At 29.0% G+C, this 18,166-nt stretch overlaps 1 protein-coding gene across 2 annotated transcripts in view; it reads left to right on the forward strand.

The window, feature by feature from the left end:
- Positions 1-18,166, forward strand: part of LOC126743659 (storkhead-box protein 1) — a 109,720-nt gene that overhangs the window by 9,658 nt on the left and 81,896 nt on the right. The window lies entirely within an intron of this gene.

The following is an 18,166-nucleotide window of genomic DNA, read 5'->3' on the forward strand; positions in this document are numbered from 1 at the left end:
TTTTCACTTGCGGTAACTGTTAACCAGTTATGCCACGCACACGCTGTTTTTCTAATTATATCCACCTTGTCAATTCCAAATGCAATTGGTTTTAGTCAAAAATTCTAAATCTTCCAGCCAAAATCCCGGCGTGCCCTAGACAAGCGATAGTTAAATATTCTCTGCAACTTCGATAAGCCACTTGTCCTTCCATATGGTTTTAAAATGGATGTTTTTAAAGAAAAAGCATCGTCGGCCACAAAAATCCAATTTTCAGGTAAATTCAGGGTATTTTCATGCAAGGCTTGATTTAAAGATGATTTGGAGAAGACTGCGGCATCGTTTGCTCGGCCGTTTGTAACAACATCAATATATCGGAAATAATAGCTGGCGTCTACAGATGCAAGTAAAATTATACTGTAGGTTCCCTTATAATTAAAATATTGTGATCCAGAATGGGGCGGATTCCGTATTACAACATGCTTCCCGTCGATAGCCCCCCAACAATTACGAAAAGTCACTTTGAATTTGTTGCCATTCTATCCTTGTTTGTGGAACCTGTAAAAAAACATGAGTTATAGGAACATCATTTTCAGGATACTTCTGTCAATACATTTGAAGAAAACCCAACACAAGACACAGAAAATTAATTTTCGCTCGATCCTCCAATTACAAAGCAGGAACTAAATTTACAAGCAGCAGCTGAAAAACCACAGCTTGGAAATAAACCCACACAATAATTGGGTGGATCTCCGATCCGCAAAAGGTAAATGTCCCCAAACATTAGCAGTAATATGTCTAATATTCATGGAACTTTAGATAAACTGGACGAAATTAGTAGATGGAGCAAAACTGTAGACGAAGATGAATTTAGCAAGTTTGCAACTCAGTTGAGAAACTTACCTCTGAACAATGCACTTGTGTGTCAAGAAAAAATACTGGCAATAACTTCACAATAGCGTTTACAACTGTTGAATTCTCAGGGTGGTTACGACCATAGTCTACCTTCTGTTTCTTCAAATGTGGCTGAGGAATTAGAGAACTGGTGAAATTCTTTCTATCTTACTACAGAACAACACGGTGAAAATATTGGTAATGCAGAAACATCGGATATTATATCTCAAACTCTAGCCAACTTGTAAATTTAGATTCATACATTATTTATTATTTTATGGATGATTTATGTTTGATTTTCTTTACTATTTAAGAGTATATTTTTATTTGCTGTTCACTGAATATTTATGTATGTATTAATATATAGTTTCGTTTGCATGTATTTATTTTCTTACCTTAATAAATTCTTGTAACGCGTCATATATTGCTTCACAGACGGGTTTAATGAAATTTGAAATAGTGTTTTTTGTACTCGATATATAAAAGCCAAAGTACAGAATGAATCTCCTGTTGCCAAATATCTTAAAGTAGTCTGTAATTGTATCTTTCTTTTTATCTTTTTTTTTGAATTTTCAACTGAACTTAAGAAAGGAGTTCTGCAAACTTTTTCTCTGACATTCTTAAATGATTCCGATATCCTCCGACATCTTCTGCGGCAAGTTCTTTTAAAAGTGTTGATGAAGCACCGAACTTATGTCTTCTCGAAATCCATTTCCGAAGCCAGCAAGTACGTTTTACACGTTTCTTGTTACATCTTGATAGAATATTTCTCAAGTGTGAACAAAAATTTGATTCAATTTTAGTTGATCAACGAAAATCAACTCGTGAGAACCCGCCTTTAACGGTGGTACTTATAACAAATTATGGTACTATACCCTTATACCGAATATGGACTCGGTAGAAACGCGGAATTCAAATAATATTCCTTAAGTACCTAATAAAATATGGGTGTACTCGTATGCCGGACGTTCACTTAGTCAACGTCGTCAAAAAAGTCACTTTTACTTTGTTTAAATTGAATCTTATTTTGTCGAGTATAGATGGCGTGAAACTGAGATGTTTATTGTTAAAGATAAAAAAAAAGTGTCATTGATTTGGAACTTAACCGTTCGACTTAACCTGTTCAACGATATTTGCGTTCTCATAACGGCAATAAAGTGCTCGTTCTCACTCTGTTCGAATGGCAACGTTCGAAGTTCCTGCTACACCTTACATGTGACTTTATTTGAGCGTGAATAATATCCTTAATAGCGAAACAATCATTTTCCCAAGACGTCGTCTAACGGGATATATTCGATATCTTGAATAAAGAAATGCAAATTGATGATAGAACAATACCGGGAAAGAGATGAGCAACAATTTCAGATCGGATGCATATTAAACAACCATTAAGATAATAACTTTTGTGGTAATTTATTGGCATTGTTTTTTTTTAATGCAAGAATAATGGTATACTGACCTGGTTTTTGCACTCCTTTAGCCGTAAATAATGGAAACTCGAGCATGGATAATCTCTCACGAACCAACAGGCTTGTTTTTTTTTTCAAGTTAATGTGCAAGTAATTAATTGAATAAGGACCAAATTGCCATAGTTATTAAAATATTAAATTTAATTTTCATTCAAATAGATTTATGATAATAAATTGGGTAAGACTTTTATGGTTTGAAATTAACCCTCATATTTTTACGAAGGTTCGAAACTTTTTATTCTTTGGATGTTTATGATGAAATGCAATTTTTTGCAAATATTCCAAGAATAGATCATTTTAATAAATTTATTATTCAAGGAATTTGCAGCAATAATTTATTGTTTAAAATATTTCTAAATATATTTATATTTTTTATACGACAATAATAATTGTATTAGTGTATTGTCCTGATTATTCTCAGGATATCCATTAAATAGGTTAGTTAATTCCATATTTTATCTTAATGATCCAGGAATATTCCTAACGGATTTTTTATGAAAGAAACAGTTTAAATAGAATTTATTATTCTGTGAAAAATCCCAGTTCTAAAAATATTCACATCGAAATTGGGCTGTTATGAAACTTTCGTATATAGATTAATGGAATAATTCCAGGAATATTTCCAGTAGAGATTCCCTGTTTTTTTGACCCCATTCAGTCTTAATTATCATTAAGAATTGATATTAGTAAGGTTACATTTTTTTTAAATATGAATTTACTTCAAATGTCTAGAAAAAAGAACATATTGTTCTACTTTCAGGCAGTTGAAAATTAAAAGGAAAAAATTAGAGAAACAAAAAAGAAAAAACCTAAAACGTGATTTTCTTCGTTAATTTGTTGAAGAAAATCTGAAAATTATTTTGAACCTGGACAAAAAAAAGCAGATTTTAAAAATTTTAAAAAAATCGTGTTCTTTTTTCGTTAATTAAGGATAATCAATTAAAAAAATCATTGAACTTCAATTTTCTGGAAGAAATTATCCCATTTTTCATTTTCTTCAGATTGTTTTCATTTCCAAGTTAACGTTTAATTTATTTCTAAGTTAATTATAGGAAAAATTGCTCTGTTTTAAATAAAACATGGTTAAATAAGACATTCTGAAGTCTAATTCCTAAAAATCAAATTATTAAAGAACCTTGAATTAGTTTGGTGCTGGTTATTCGACCACCTGAGAACAGTCAAAAATAAGTAGGAGCCTGTAGGAAAATATCTATGGGTACGTAACCAGTGGCTCTAATTTCTACTAATTTATCGAGGAAATCAACTTTAATTCTTCAGACATTTCATGTAGATATTTTAATATATAAGGGCTTTAAGGCCTTTTAAAGGTAAACATAGAAATTTACTTTGCTTTGCTAATAGTTCCATAATCCGATTTCGTTCACCAATTTATTAATAAAAATCTCGATGCTTCTTATTTTAATTATGTTCGCAAAATTATGTAAGCTATCATGGCAAAATGCTTTTATTTTTTTTCCTAGTTATTTAAAAATCCTTCTTTTTTCTGCCAATTTATTAAGAAAATCCCAGAAGTTTCAGAATTACCAGGTAAATAAAAAAAAAAAAGAAAACTGCTAATGAGATTAATGAATATAGTTGCATGTTATTGTAGTTTTTCTTCTTTGCTTCTCTATTTTTTTCACATTTTTCAAATGCCTGGAAGAAGTAAAATATGTTCTTCTTTCCAACTTAATTTCTATGTATGGCTTGATTTTTGGTAAAATTCGAAGTAGGTTTTTTTTCAAAAGCAAATATTTCGAAGCTCCTTTCTAAGCACTTTTAAATGAAAAATATACGCAATTACTATTAAGAATGTTTCTTATTTTAACTACCTGGAAGTAGGAAAACATGGTGATCCCTTTTAGGAAATTGAAGTTAATTTAAATTTTTATTATTTTCTAGGCATTTTTAAAAAATTCCTTTTAACAATCTTTTTTTTTATTTAAAAAAAATATATATATTTTTTTTTAAATTTTTTTTTTATTTGAATAATTTTCAACTGCTTGCAAGTATTGAAATCTTTTATTCTATCTATACAGTAGCAATTAATTCTTATTTTCAAAAAATATCTTTTTTTTCATTGCTAATTGTCTGGATTTTGTCAATATTTAAAGTAACTGAAGTTAATTTTTTTTTTGCACATTATCATAGTTTTTCCAGGTAATTAAATTAAAATTAAAAAATTATTTTTTTTAAGTAGCTCAAGTCTTTCTTAATTCAATGTAAAGAGCTTAAAGTAAGAAATATATAAAATTGCCTTTAAAAAAGTATTTTTTCTAACGTTTAAATGCCTTGAAGTAGCAAAATATTTTTTTTAATCAGTTGAAGTTTATGCTTTTATAATAAATTTTATCAAATTTCCTTCTTGTTCAAACTGCATATTTTTTGAAAATTTAATTAATTATTATTGTCTAATAAGAAGAACACATTTAAATACTCTCAGGCAGTGAATGTTATAAAAAAACCAAATAAAAAAAATATAGTTTTTTTAGAAAAAATTGGTTTATTGTAAATTGCTTACAAAAAATTGCCTAAAAAATTGACATTAAGTTCGGCCACCTAAAATAAATGTCCATGATTCCAGAAGATCCAGACATTAGAATCAAAATACAACAAATAACATAAAAACAAACTGGAAAAGAACAATTCTCGCTATTTTCATAATATATTAGCAGCGAAATACCCAGATAATTCTCCACACGTGTTACTCTCAAAAAATGTTAATCTTTATGAAAAACTGGAGGATCATTCTGGTGAAGTGGAAAAACCAGTTTTATTTAATAAAAGTTCAGCTTTATAAAACAGTTTTATTTTAAGTGAAATTGACCGTGATAGAACTGTTAACCAGTTTCAAACGACACCATGAAATGGGTCTTTCAGATTATATAGTATATATTTTATTTTCTTGCAGGTTTATTATTATTATTATAATCGGTTCAAACGGCGGCAAAGGAAACATTATATGATTATTATACAGTTATTATGAACGCCGCACCGTTTGCTATATAAAGTCCCACGTGAGTTGTAAATAAACTATTTAAAAAATTACATTTTGTTTATAAAAGTCTCTAGGATTTATTTAAATAGACTATGTTTATGCTATAAATTAATATAAGGGGAAAGCTTGCAAATTAGACAAGAATTTATATATTTATTATCAATATGTTTTTAGTAAATATTCTAACTTTCTTATGTTGTATATTTTATGTTTTAATTGGATGAAAGCTAATGATGGAATATTTTGCTACTTCCAGGCGTATGGATCTTGGATATTTCTTTCAGATATTTCAATCAATATTTTTTACACATTCCAGGCATTTTAATAAATTTTGAATTTATCCATTACGCATTTTATGATTTTGCTAAATTTCTTGGAAATTTTTAAATATTTCCAGGTATTTTTAAATAATATTGTTTTTGAAAAGGATTTTAGTAAATTTTGAATTTTTGAAGGCATTAAAAAAATTTCTTCCAGGCATTCCATGTTTTTATTAAATTTGTTCGGCATTTTAAGGAATGTTCATTTATTTCCAGGCATTTAAAAAAATGTTGAATTCCTTTTAAGCATTTTAGTAAATTTTAAATATTTGCTGTTTTTTTTTTGGGAATTTTAAGAAATTTGTATTTTTATCTATCCATTTAAAAAAAAATAGATTTCTTTCAGTTATTTAATTAAATACAAAGAGTCTTGTCTCCCTTTCATACTTTTTTTAAAAATCCTATATTTCCTCTATGCATTTTTACTGTTGATTTTCCCAGACATTTGAAAAATTTTGAATTTCTTGTAGGTATTTTACAGTCTTGCTGCTTATTTTCAGACATTTTAGGATTTTTCAATTTTTTTAAACACTTCGATCCCTAAAAGTTTTTAAAAACTTTCAGGCATCTGAAGAAATTGAGAATCACATGATATGCCTGAAAATAATCAACAGCGACTTCAAATAACTGGAAGAACTCAACAACTAGTTCAAATTTATTGTTTATGCATTTTTTTCAGAATTATGAACTCGCACCGTTTACTATATAAAGTCCCACGTGAGTTATAAATAAACTATTAAAAAAATTACACTTTGTTTATAAAAGTCGCTAGGATTTATTTAAATAGACTATGTTTATGCTATAAATTAATATAAGGGGAAAGCTTGCAAATTAGACAAGAATTTATATATTTATTATCAATATGTTTTTAGTAAATATTATAACTTTCCTATGTTGTATATTTTATGTTTTAATTGGATGAAAGCTAATGATGGAATATTTTGCTACTTCCAGGCCTATGGATGTTGCAAAATTTCTGTTTGATGATGTTTGTATATTACCTACTTCAAACTGTCTAATTTGAATTGAGAATGAGCCATTTTATTATTCTTATTTAATTGCCTCGAAAACATTTCATTTAAAAAATTATAGAAGAAGTTGTGCATGTTTCTCAAACTACATTAAGGAATAACCATATTTTGCTACTTCTAGATGGTTGAAATAAGAAAAAAGTGCACTATCGTAGCCTCCCTCTATAAAACTTAAAAAGTACAACCAGAGACTCACTTTTGCAATTGCAGACTCGGACAGACGAGCGCCTCATCTCGAAACCCAGATGAACGAAATTTTTTCCAAGAAAGTTCAAAACTAGTTTAAGACAACTCAATAAATTTAATTGCGTGTCGCGTATACCGGCCACGTGAAAGAGAAAGACAGAGCGAGACTTATTTTTGCAGATGTTGGAAGATTTACTCGAATAACATTGACATGGTTACGTGTAGTGAATTTAGCAGGTTTTGTGGTTGAGCGTCGTTTTTTCCTTTTTGTTTTTTTAGTTTAAAGTTTATTGCGTAAAATGATAAATTTAATAGAAGGTCACTAAGTATTAAGAACTGTTTTGAATATCATGATTAACTCTTTTAAAAATTGGGTATTTAAAATTAAGATTACGTGAGCATTGACAAGGCAATTCAAGCAAGAGATTGAGAGTAACTCGAAACTTAAGATAACATATACCGAGTGTAATAAGATAACATATACCGTAGTATTGGTTCCTATTTTTAAGAAAACTACGAATAGATGATGACCCCCCATATGAGTCAAGTGTTAACAGAACGAGTATATAAAAATGGGAAGAAGAATGAATACAGTCATTCAATCAATATTATTTAACTACCTGTTGTTTAATTAAACAATTAAAGTTTTCCTTACTATATGACCGTGACGGAGCGAAATTTATGGGTGTTTTATGGCCTTTTGTGTGCGGACTTATTGCCAATAATAGTCCACGCGAAAAATGCAAAAATTATCCTTGGCGCGAAATGTTATTTATCTTTTTCTCTTATTAAATGTCCTTAATATGTTCACTCCTATGGGTTGCTTGCTTAACCAGAAAGATAATATATTTGCTAATAGGAATGTAAATTTGTTATGGTGTGGTTAACCGTCAAGATTCCGGCGTGTGTGTGTGACAGTTACTTATGGTGTAATGTAATGTGGAATGTCGTCATATTTTTTAAGAGATAAATTCCTTAAGAATTCGACTTCAACTGCCTTAAGGAGTCACAGAAGAAGAAAATTCTGATGTATAGTTCAACTGTTTGGAAGGATGATAACTGACATTAGTTTTAACAGGAAGAAACTAGAAAGAATTGCTTTCATTATTTTTGTTATTATCTGGACAAGCAGTATTTGATTAGGTTCTACTTAGGCCAGGACTTTATATATTTATACTTTTTTCTTCTTACTTTAATTTATAATAATGGGCATAAATGCCAAAGTATTTTACCTGTATGAAGTCCGAGTGACACTTGCTATTTAGCCCATTTTCCTTAAGTGATTGTCAAATGATGTTGACATAAAAATCAGGACTCTATTGCATACATTTCTTATGCAACCTAACTTCCTTCTCTTCCATTACTTGCACCAAAATATGTTTCAATTTTAAACGTCTATAATTTCAATAGTGAAACCATTTTGGAAAGTTTTAATGAGTCAGGCAGAATTGTACATAAGCACTATTCGACTTTCTACTGAGACCTCTCTTAAAATATGATATATATTGACCTTTCCAGACTATTCTGTTTTCCAAATTCTCTGGAAAGGTATTTCAAATACATCTGATTCAAGTTTAGTAAGACCAGTGCTTTCAAGAATTATTCTTGGAGAAATCTTCAAAAAACTTTTCAAATATCTACAAGAGGTATTTTTTAATTCTTTTTCCAAGCAAACAAAGAAATTTTAATTTTCTTCCAGACAGTTGAGGCTCGTTTTTCCTAGTTTGAAGGTAGGAAAACCGGAAATTATTTATTTCAGTAATTTTAATTTATTTGTAAAATCAATATGAATACCATTGATTAGACCCTAGTTAGGCCTGCCGAATGATGTTGACATAAAAATCAGGACTTTATTACATCCATTTCTTCTGTAGCCCAACTTCCTTTTCTTCTATTACTTGCACCAAAATATGTTTCAATTTTTAAATGTCTATGATTTCAACAGTGAAACTGTTTTGGAAAGTCTTAATGAATCAGGCAGAATTGAACATAAGCACTATTCCAGTTTCGACTGAGACCACCCTTAAAATATAATATATAGTTACCTTTCCAGACTATTCTGTTTTCCAAATTCTCTGGAAAGGTACTTCAAATACCTCTGATTCTTTAAAGTTAAGTAAGACCAGTACTTTCGAGAATTATTCTTGGAGAAATCTATAAAAAAACTTTTCAAATATCTACAATTTTTTTAGTCTAAATATGGTCCTGACGAAAATCTGAAATTTATGCGACCTAGACATGTAGCAAGTAGTACCTTTATTATTATTTTCCCAAGCAATTCATGAAATTTTAATTTTTTTCCAGGCAGTTGAGGGTCGTTTTTTCTAGTTTGAAGGTAAGAAAACCGGAAATTATTTATTTCAGTAATTTTAATTTATTTGTAAAATCAATATGAATACCATTGATTAGACCCTAGATAGGCCTGCCGAGTGATGTTGACATAAAAATCAAGACTCTATTGCTTACATTTTTTATGCAACCTAACTTCCTTCTCTTCCATTACTTGCACCAAAATATGTTTCAATTTTTTAATGGCCAAGATTTCAACAGTAAAACTATTTTGGAGAGTCCTAATGAGTCAGGCAGAATTGGACATAAGCCCTATTTGACTTTCTACTGAGACCACCCTTAAAATATGATATATATTTACCTTTCCAGGCTATTCTGTTTTCCAAATTCTCTGGAAAGGTACTTCAAATATCTCTACACATGTAGCAACTAGTATTTTTTAAATTATTTTCCCAAGCAATTCATGAAATTTAAATTTTCTTCCAGGCAGTTGAGGTTTGTTTTTCCTGGTTCCAAACTAAGGAAAACCGGAAATTATTTCTTTCAGTAATTTTAATTTATTTGTTAGGCCTGTCATCATTTGACATAAAAATGACATAAAAATTAGGACTCTAGTATATACATTTCTTATACAACCTAACTTCCTTTTCTTCCATTACTGGCACCAAAATATGTTTGAATTTAATGTCCAAGATTTCAACAGTGAAACTATTGTGAAAAGTCTTAATGAGCCAGGCAGAATTGGACATAAGCACTATGCGACTTTCGACTGAGACCGCTCTCAAAATATGATATATACTTACCTTTCCAGACTATTCTGCTTTCCACATTCTCTGGAAAGGTACTTGAAATACCTCTGATGAAGGTTCAGTAAGACCAGTACTTTCGAGAATTATTCTTGGACAAATCCATAAAAAACTTTTCAAATATCTACAATTTTTTTAGTCTGAATTCAATAAAATACAAGCTACCGAACCCGGACCTGGCAAAAATCTGGAAATTATGCGACGTGCACATGTAGCAAGTAGTACTTTTTTTATTATTTTTGCAAGCAATTTATGAAATTTTAATTTTCTTCCGGGCAGTTAAAGATTGTTTTTTCTAGTTTGAAGCTAGGAAAACCGAAAGTAATTTCTTTCAATAATTGTAATTTATTTGTAAAATCAATATGAATACCATTGATTACACCCTAGTTAGGCCTGCCGAATGATGTTGACATAAGAATCAAGACTTTATTACATCCATATCTTATGCAGCCCATCTTCCTTTTCTTCTATTCCTTGCATCAAAATATGTTTCAATTTTTAATGTCTATGATTTCTACAGTAAACCTATTTCGGAGAGTTTTCATGAGTCAGGCAGAACTGGACATAAGCATTATTCGACTTTCTGCTGAGACCACCCTTAAAATATTATATATATTTACCTTTCCAGACAATTCTGATTTCCAAATTCTCTGGAAAGGTAGTTCAAATATCTCTACACATGTAGCAACTAGTATTTTTTAAATTATTTTCCCAAGCAAATAATGAAATTTCAATTTTCTTCCAGGCAGTTGAGGCTCGTTTTTCCTAGTTTGAAACTAGAAAAACCGGAAACTATTTCTTTCAGTAATTTTAATTTATTTGTTAGACCTGCCAAATGATGTTGACATAAAAATCAAGCCTTTATTACATCCATTTATTATGTAGCTGAACTTCCTTCTCTTCTATTACTTGCACCAAAATTTATTTCAATTTCTAATGTTTATGATTTCAACAGGGAATATATTTTGAAAAATCTTAATGAACCAGGCAGAATTGGACATAAGCACTATTCGACTTTCGACTGATCTTTCCAGATTATTCTGTTTTCCAAATTCTCTGGAAAGGCACCTCTGATAAAAGATTGAATTAATTTTTTACTGTCTTTTAAAAAATTGTGCCTGTAGGTGTCACCTATAAAAGCCAAGAAAATTTTCTTGGAAAGCTTTCCTGAGCTAAGGAAATATACTTTCTTTAATAATTTTTTATAGGGTGATTAGAGGCACATAAATACAACATAAAAATTATATTTCTGGTATGTTATCGAAAGATCAAAACCAAACGATTTTGTTTTAAAATGGAAAATTTCCTCTCTCCCCCATGTCCTTACTTGATGCAATAAACACAATTTCTCAAAGAAAAAAGTATGATTTGCACGACGACAAATCAGAATAACGTTATACCTCCCAGGAGAGAGAGATTTGAAAACAAAACAAACGTACACACACAAAGTACTGCGATCTCCTACTTTTATATCCTTTTTTGGTACTGCGAGGCAGTTTCGCGGCATAAATTTAAATAAATAATGATTTTACACAGCGCGGTCGGCGCTTTCGGATTGTGTTAGCTTTCCCGATTGTTTCTGTTGAGTACCTTTAAGGATTTATTCGGGTTTTTTTTGCTGTTTGATTCTTCAATCTTAATGTCGTTTATTTTTTGGGTTAGTACCGGGATGTGAAATTAGATTTTTTCAGTACAGAAGTTAATAGTGAAATTGGTGTATTTGTATGATGGAAAATAATTAATGAACTATTGCAAATTACTATATTATGAAGAAAAGTAGTTATGTATATTATCTAGATGGTTTAAACGAATCCTGACTGTTCAGTCCTCCGTTCAACCTGAATCATTCTCTGTCCTATAAACAATTCTATAGCAGCGCCATTTTTTGGAAATACTGCTGTTGAGTATACTCTTATTGAATTTTTATGCATAATTTAAAAGAGGGCGGTTTACATATTCTTACATAAAATTGAATTGAAGAGTAATTTTCTTAAAACAAAAACTACTCTCCCATGTTAAATTCTAATGAAACAACCGAAAGTAGTCTGATTTATTTCACTTATTCTTCACATATCTGTTCTAAGCGAGTACGCTCGAGGGGCGGGCTCGTTCGCGTATCCTGTTCCGCAGTCGGTTTTCGTGGGAAAATAAAAAAAGTACTTCACACACCAACGCATCATTATGACCGATGGTACCATCGTTTGTATTATAATCTTTTGTTGGCGAATTTGTCTTGCTAATTTTTTGTCGTGTCTTCGTGATGGTTGTTGCTATTGTGATTACGGTCACCATTGCATGACTCGACCGGGCGGCGAGTCGTCGTTACACAAGGTAACATTTTGGAACGGTTCTGCTACAGGTATAAAAAGAGTTTTAATAATATTTTTTATTAGGGTTAATGTTATTATTTGTTAATAGTTACTACAATCTTGTTGATAGTATGGGCCGTATGTGTAGTTTTATAGGACTCTAGATAGAAATCACGTTAAAATCAATTAGTCGAATCAATTAAAATATTAGATTCAATTCTTGAAAGGATTTTTTTTTACATTTTCGTAATCTTGTATTGATCGTAATCATCGAAAAATTAAAAAATCATTTTTTAAATTTTCCTTTTTTATATTAAATTTTTTCGGCTAAATTTTTTTTTTTCAAATCCTTGTCAAAAATTAAATCTTGTAAAGCTTTTACGGCATTTTCTTTTGAAATTTGCGAAAATCATTTTTTTTTTGGAAAATATTTATATTTATTTTTTGTAATTTTAATTACCAATTTTTTGAAAATTTTATTTTATATTATTTGTTTTTAATTTGAAATTTTCAGGCAATAAAAAAAATTCATTAAACAATTTTAATAAATATTTTTCATTACAGTAATGCTGTAGATTTTCTGTTTTTGCCTTTTATAAAAATTTCATGCTATTGATTGATAAGTTTTCCAGGGATTTAAAAATAAAGATTTCTCCCAGGCTTTTCATATTTTTGCTGATTTTTTTGAGAATTTTAAGGAATTTTCATTTATTTCCAGGCATTTTGAAAAAAATATTGATTTCTGTTCAGTCATTTCATGTTATTCTTGATTTTTACGAGAATTTCAAAATATTTTTTATTTTTTCAGGCATTTTAGTAAATTTTCAATTTTTCTTGATTTTTCTTGGGAATTAAAAAAAAATGTTTTATTCAGATATTTCAATAAATATTTTTCACATATTCCAGGCATTTTAATAAATTTTGAATGTATCCAGGCATTTAAAAATAAAGATTTCTCCCAGGCATTTCATATTTTTGCTAAATTTTTTGGAAATTTTAAGGAATTTTCATTTATTTCCAGGCATTTTCAAGAAAATATTCTTCTCTGTTCCGTCATTTCATGTTACTCTTGATTTTTTACGAGAATTTCAAAATATTTTTTTATTCCTTTCAGGCATTTTAGTAAATTTTCAAGTTTTCTTGGGAATTAAAAAATCCAGGCATTTAAAAAGGAATTTATTTTATGCATTTCACGATTAAGCCAAATTTCTTAGAAATTTTAAAAATTTTTTAATTATATCCAGGTATTCTTAAATAATATTGTTTTGTGTTAAGGAACTTTAGTAAATTTTGAATTTTCCCTGAATTTTCTTGGGAATTAAAAAAATATTTCTTTCAGATATTTCAATAAATATTTCTCACACATTCCAGGCATTTAAAAAGGAATTTCTTTTACGCATTTCACGATTTTGCAAAATTTTTCTTGGAAATTTTAAGGAATTTTTAATTTTTTCCAAGTATTTTTAAATATTATTGTTTTTTGTCAAAGAATCTTAGTAAATTCTGAATTTTTCTTGAATTTTTTTGGGAATTAAAGAAATATTTCTTTCAGATATTTCAATAAATATTTTTCACACATTCCAAGCATTTTAATAAATTTTAAATTTATCAAGGCATTTAAAAAGGAATTTCTTTTACGCGTTTCACGATTGTGCTAAATTTCTTGGAAATTTTAAGGAATTTTTAATTATTTCTAGGTATTTTAAGATAATATTGTTTTTGTCAAGGCAATTTAGTAAATTTTGAATTTTTCAAGGCATTAAAAAAATGTCTTGTAATGTAAATGCAAAAGTAAAATTGTTCGGCATTTTAAGGAATTTTTATTTATTTCCAGGCATTTTTAAAAAATATTGATTTGAAAAAAATGTCGGATTCTTTCAAGCATTTTAGTAAATTTTAAATATTTGCTGATTTTTTATTTGGATGTTAAGAAATTTGTAATTATATCCATCTATTTAAAAAAAAAATATAGTCTTGTCTCCCTTTCATACTTTTCTTAAAAATCTTAAATTTCCTCTAGCGATTTTTACTGTTGATTTTCCCAGACATTTGAAAATATTTTGAATTTCTTGTAGGCATTTTACAGTCTTGTTGATTATTTTTAGACATTTTAGGATTTTTTATTTTTTTTTCAAGAGGCCTCGAATTTCTTTCTCGCTTTGGTTGAAAATTTTGAATTGCTTCCAGGCATTTAATGATTTTTGCAAAGTTTTACAGATATTTTATAAAATTTTAGATCACTTTGCTTTTTCAAAAATATTGAATATCTTACAGGTATTTTATGTTGTACTAATTTTTTTAAGTCATTACCAAAAATTTGAGATTTTTTCTTTCCACATTTTTTTTAAACACTTCGATCTCTAAAAGTTTTGAACACCCTTCAGGCATTTGAAGAAATTGAGGATCACATGATATGCCTGAAAATAATCAACAGCGACTTGAAATGCCTGGAAGAACTCAACAACTATTTTAAATTTATTGTTTATGCATTTTTTCAGACTCAAACGATCTTCAAAAATTTAAAATTTTGGATTTCAATTCTTTCTAGAAATTTCGTATTTCTGTTGATATTTTAATGGAATTTAGAGTCATTTTGGATTTCACAAACCCCACAAGAAAAGTCCTAAAACGTCTTGAAAAAATTCATCTTTTTTTATTTATTTTTCTTAAAATATTAAGATAAATCATGCAGTAATAAAGACAAAATTAATAGCGAGGATAAAACGATGGAAAACCCAAAGTTCTCAAATATATTTTGCAAACAGATCTAAAACAGAAAACAAAAGTCTATTTAGATATTTACCAAATACGGCGAATGAAAATTGCCATACAAGTGCCAAAGATAATGCACTCAACGTGGAACGTGGTAGATTTATAAATACCCGAGCTCTTTTTTTGGTATATGTGATTTGCCGTTGACTTTCCCCTTGACAATATAATTAAAATTCTTGGATGGGTTTCAACAGCACGCCGTTTATTTATTTATTTTTTTTGCTTTTAATTAAGAGAACTGCGAAGATAATATTATAATTTATTAATGAACTGCAACAGTATTTAAAGCAGTGTGTGCATACAATATTATCACGATCACCATTGAATCTCGGTTTACAAGGAAACTCTCTCACTTTCGTAAAACTTAATTAAGCTTTGTAATATTTTATAATTGCCCGGTTTTATTGCGGTAATTATATGTATTTGATTTATAGTCTGTGCATATTTAAATAGAAAAAAATATATTTATGGAATATATTAATATTTCTCTCTCCTCAGTTCCTAGTAGTGAGATGTGGTGACATCATCCAATTTTTATATATCCAAAAACAGAGACCTGCAGAGATATTTTAAGCATTCTTTAATTTATTATGTTAATCTATCATAACTCTTAAAATATGATAGTCTTTGATGTTATAGCGCCATCTCTCCAATAGTTTTACCAATACTCACCGTTCAGTCCTCCGTACGTACTAAATCATCGAAAAAATCGAGAACTGTTTAGTACTCCGTCCGACTTCGTGTACATAACACTAGTAAATGGGTTGAGATTAGGAATAAAATTATATACGGTTTATTAAATAAATCTGGCCTAGAAACCTTTAAGTTATCAACAACCAATTTCACCATAAAAACGAATTACTCGCCCATTAAACTGAACTGGATTTTGTCGTAATTTACTTGTGGTTCAATGGCAAAATGGTTTGAAATGTTACAGCCTGATCCGTTTAAGGGAGTTTAAGACAACTTCAAATTGAAAACAAATAAACGTTTTATCACCCACAATATCGCGATTGTCAACCACGTTTTGACCTTGCAAATTGTAAAAGCATGATGATTTAACGTTTTCTGCCTTAATTTGGTGACCTTGTCTTTTTTATGGTGCCTAACTATTTTTTTTAACCTTATCAATTAGGTACATCAAAGTATAAAAACTAATGGCCTTGACATTTTATTCAAACTTTAGTGAGGACAGACAGTGATGAATGTACAGAGTGGGTTTTTTTAATAATGGACCGTTGAAACATCAAAAAGTCTTTGGTTTAAAAGGATTTTTCACTTTTAGTTTTGTTTAAATTTTCTTAATTGTAATAAAAAATCCTATTTAAGACTATTTTTTTGGCCTTTTCTTACTTAACACATGTTTTTTATTGGCTCAGGTATGCTGAAAAACAACATGAAAATTAAATTATTTTAAACTGCAAACCGAGAATTAAGAACCCCTAGTTATGTTTATAGAAACCCCTAGATATTTCTTGATATTCTTTGTTTTTTATGCATAAAGTAATTGCAAAATCCATTATTTTACTCTGCATTTCAAGAACTTCGAATTATTTTTAGGTAAACTCCTTCATATTCCTTGATTTTCCCTGTTTGTATGCACAAAATACGTAGAAAATTAATTCTTTTACTATTCATACCAAGAACTATGAACTCCTAGATATTTTCATGTACCCCTATATATTTGTTTGGTTTTTCATATTTCTTTAGGACCTAAAAGAATTATTTATTTCATTTTACTATGGATCGAGTACGACAAACCTCTAGTTATTTTCATGTAAGCCCCTATAGTTTTTTTAATTGCTGATATGTTTTATGTATAAAGTACTAAGAAATTTAGTTATTTTACCATGAAAATAAATAAGAAAAAGAAAAGATTACGATGTTCAGCAGAAAGAAAATAAATCAGGAATCACTGACTTACATAATTCCTATATTTTTCTTGTTTTTTTATACACAGAGTACCTGGAAAATTAATAATGTTACTTTGCATATAAAATACTACAAACTCCTAGTTATTTTTAGGTAAAATTCTACATATTCCTTGATGTTCCTAGTTTTTTTATGCATAACATACCTGAAAAATTAATTCCTTTACTGTGCATACCAAGGAATATAAACTTTATTTACTTATTTCACGTAAACCCCTATATATTTTTTGCTGTTATTCTTAGACATGCTAAAGAACAACAAAAAAAGATTATTTGAGAGTTTTTCTTGAATTTGGAAATAAAAAAGTCTAAAAGTAATCTGGTTTTAAAGTTTTTATTAAAGTTTCTTTAGGTTGAATCTGAAAGTAGCTCAACCAAATTTGCTGATAGTCTTACATAAATTCAACTGTACTTCCTTTACTTCAAAGATATGCAAAAGAATATTGCAGGAATTCATATAGTGGACTCATTTATATAGAATAGTTATTCAGATCTTTGGAATAACATTCTAGGGATGGGTAAAGTAATATTTAAAAATATATTCCTGGGACTGCCAGTAAGTCAGATTCCATGGAACAAAACCATCAACTTATCAAGAAATATTAAATTCCAGACAGAATCATACAACTTCTTAGGCTGATCCTTTAAATGAACTAGAAAAAGATACAGAATACTTAAAATATTATTTTAGGTGTTCACAGTAAATCAGATTCTTGCAATGAAACCATTAAATACTTAAAGAATATTAAATTCCGAAGACTCCTGGAATGCAAAAGGATAAGCAAATAATTTAACTAGAAAAAGATGCAGAATACTTAAAATATTTTTCCAGGTACTGATAGTAAATTAAATTCCTCGAATAAAATGTCAATTATTCCAGAAATAAAGCCATCAAGTTATCAAAGAATATTAAAATAAAAAGACAGTCCTAAAATCACTCGCAGTAAACCACACTCTTGGAATAAAAAGTCAATTTACGTAAGATCATTAAATTGTAAGGATTTCTTAAATTTCTCACGCTGGACTTAAAAGAATATTCCAGGGACTCTTAGTAAATCAGATTCCTGGATTAAGACCATCAATTTATCAAAGAATATTAAATTCCAAAGACAGAGACCTCGAATTCCACAGACCAATACTTGAACATTAAAGACAAGAAGTCTAGTGGTGATTATGAAATCT

This window comes from Anthonomus grandis, chromosome 13 (assembly GCF_022605725.1).
Source record: "Anthonomus grandis grandis chromosome 13, icAntGran1.3, whole genome shotgun sequence".
In the NCBI taxonomy this organism is placed as follows: domain Eukaryota; kingdom Metazoa; phylum Arthropoda; class Insecta; order Coleoptera; family Curculionidae; genus Anthonomus; species Anthonomus grandis.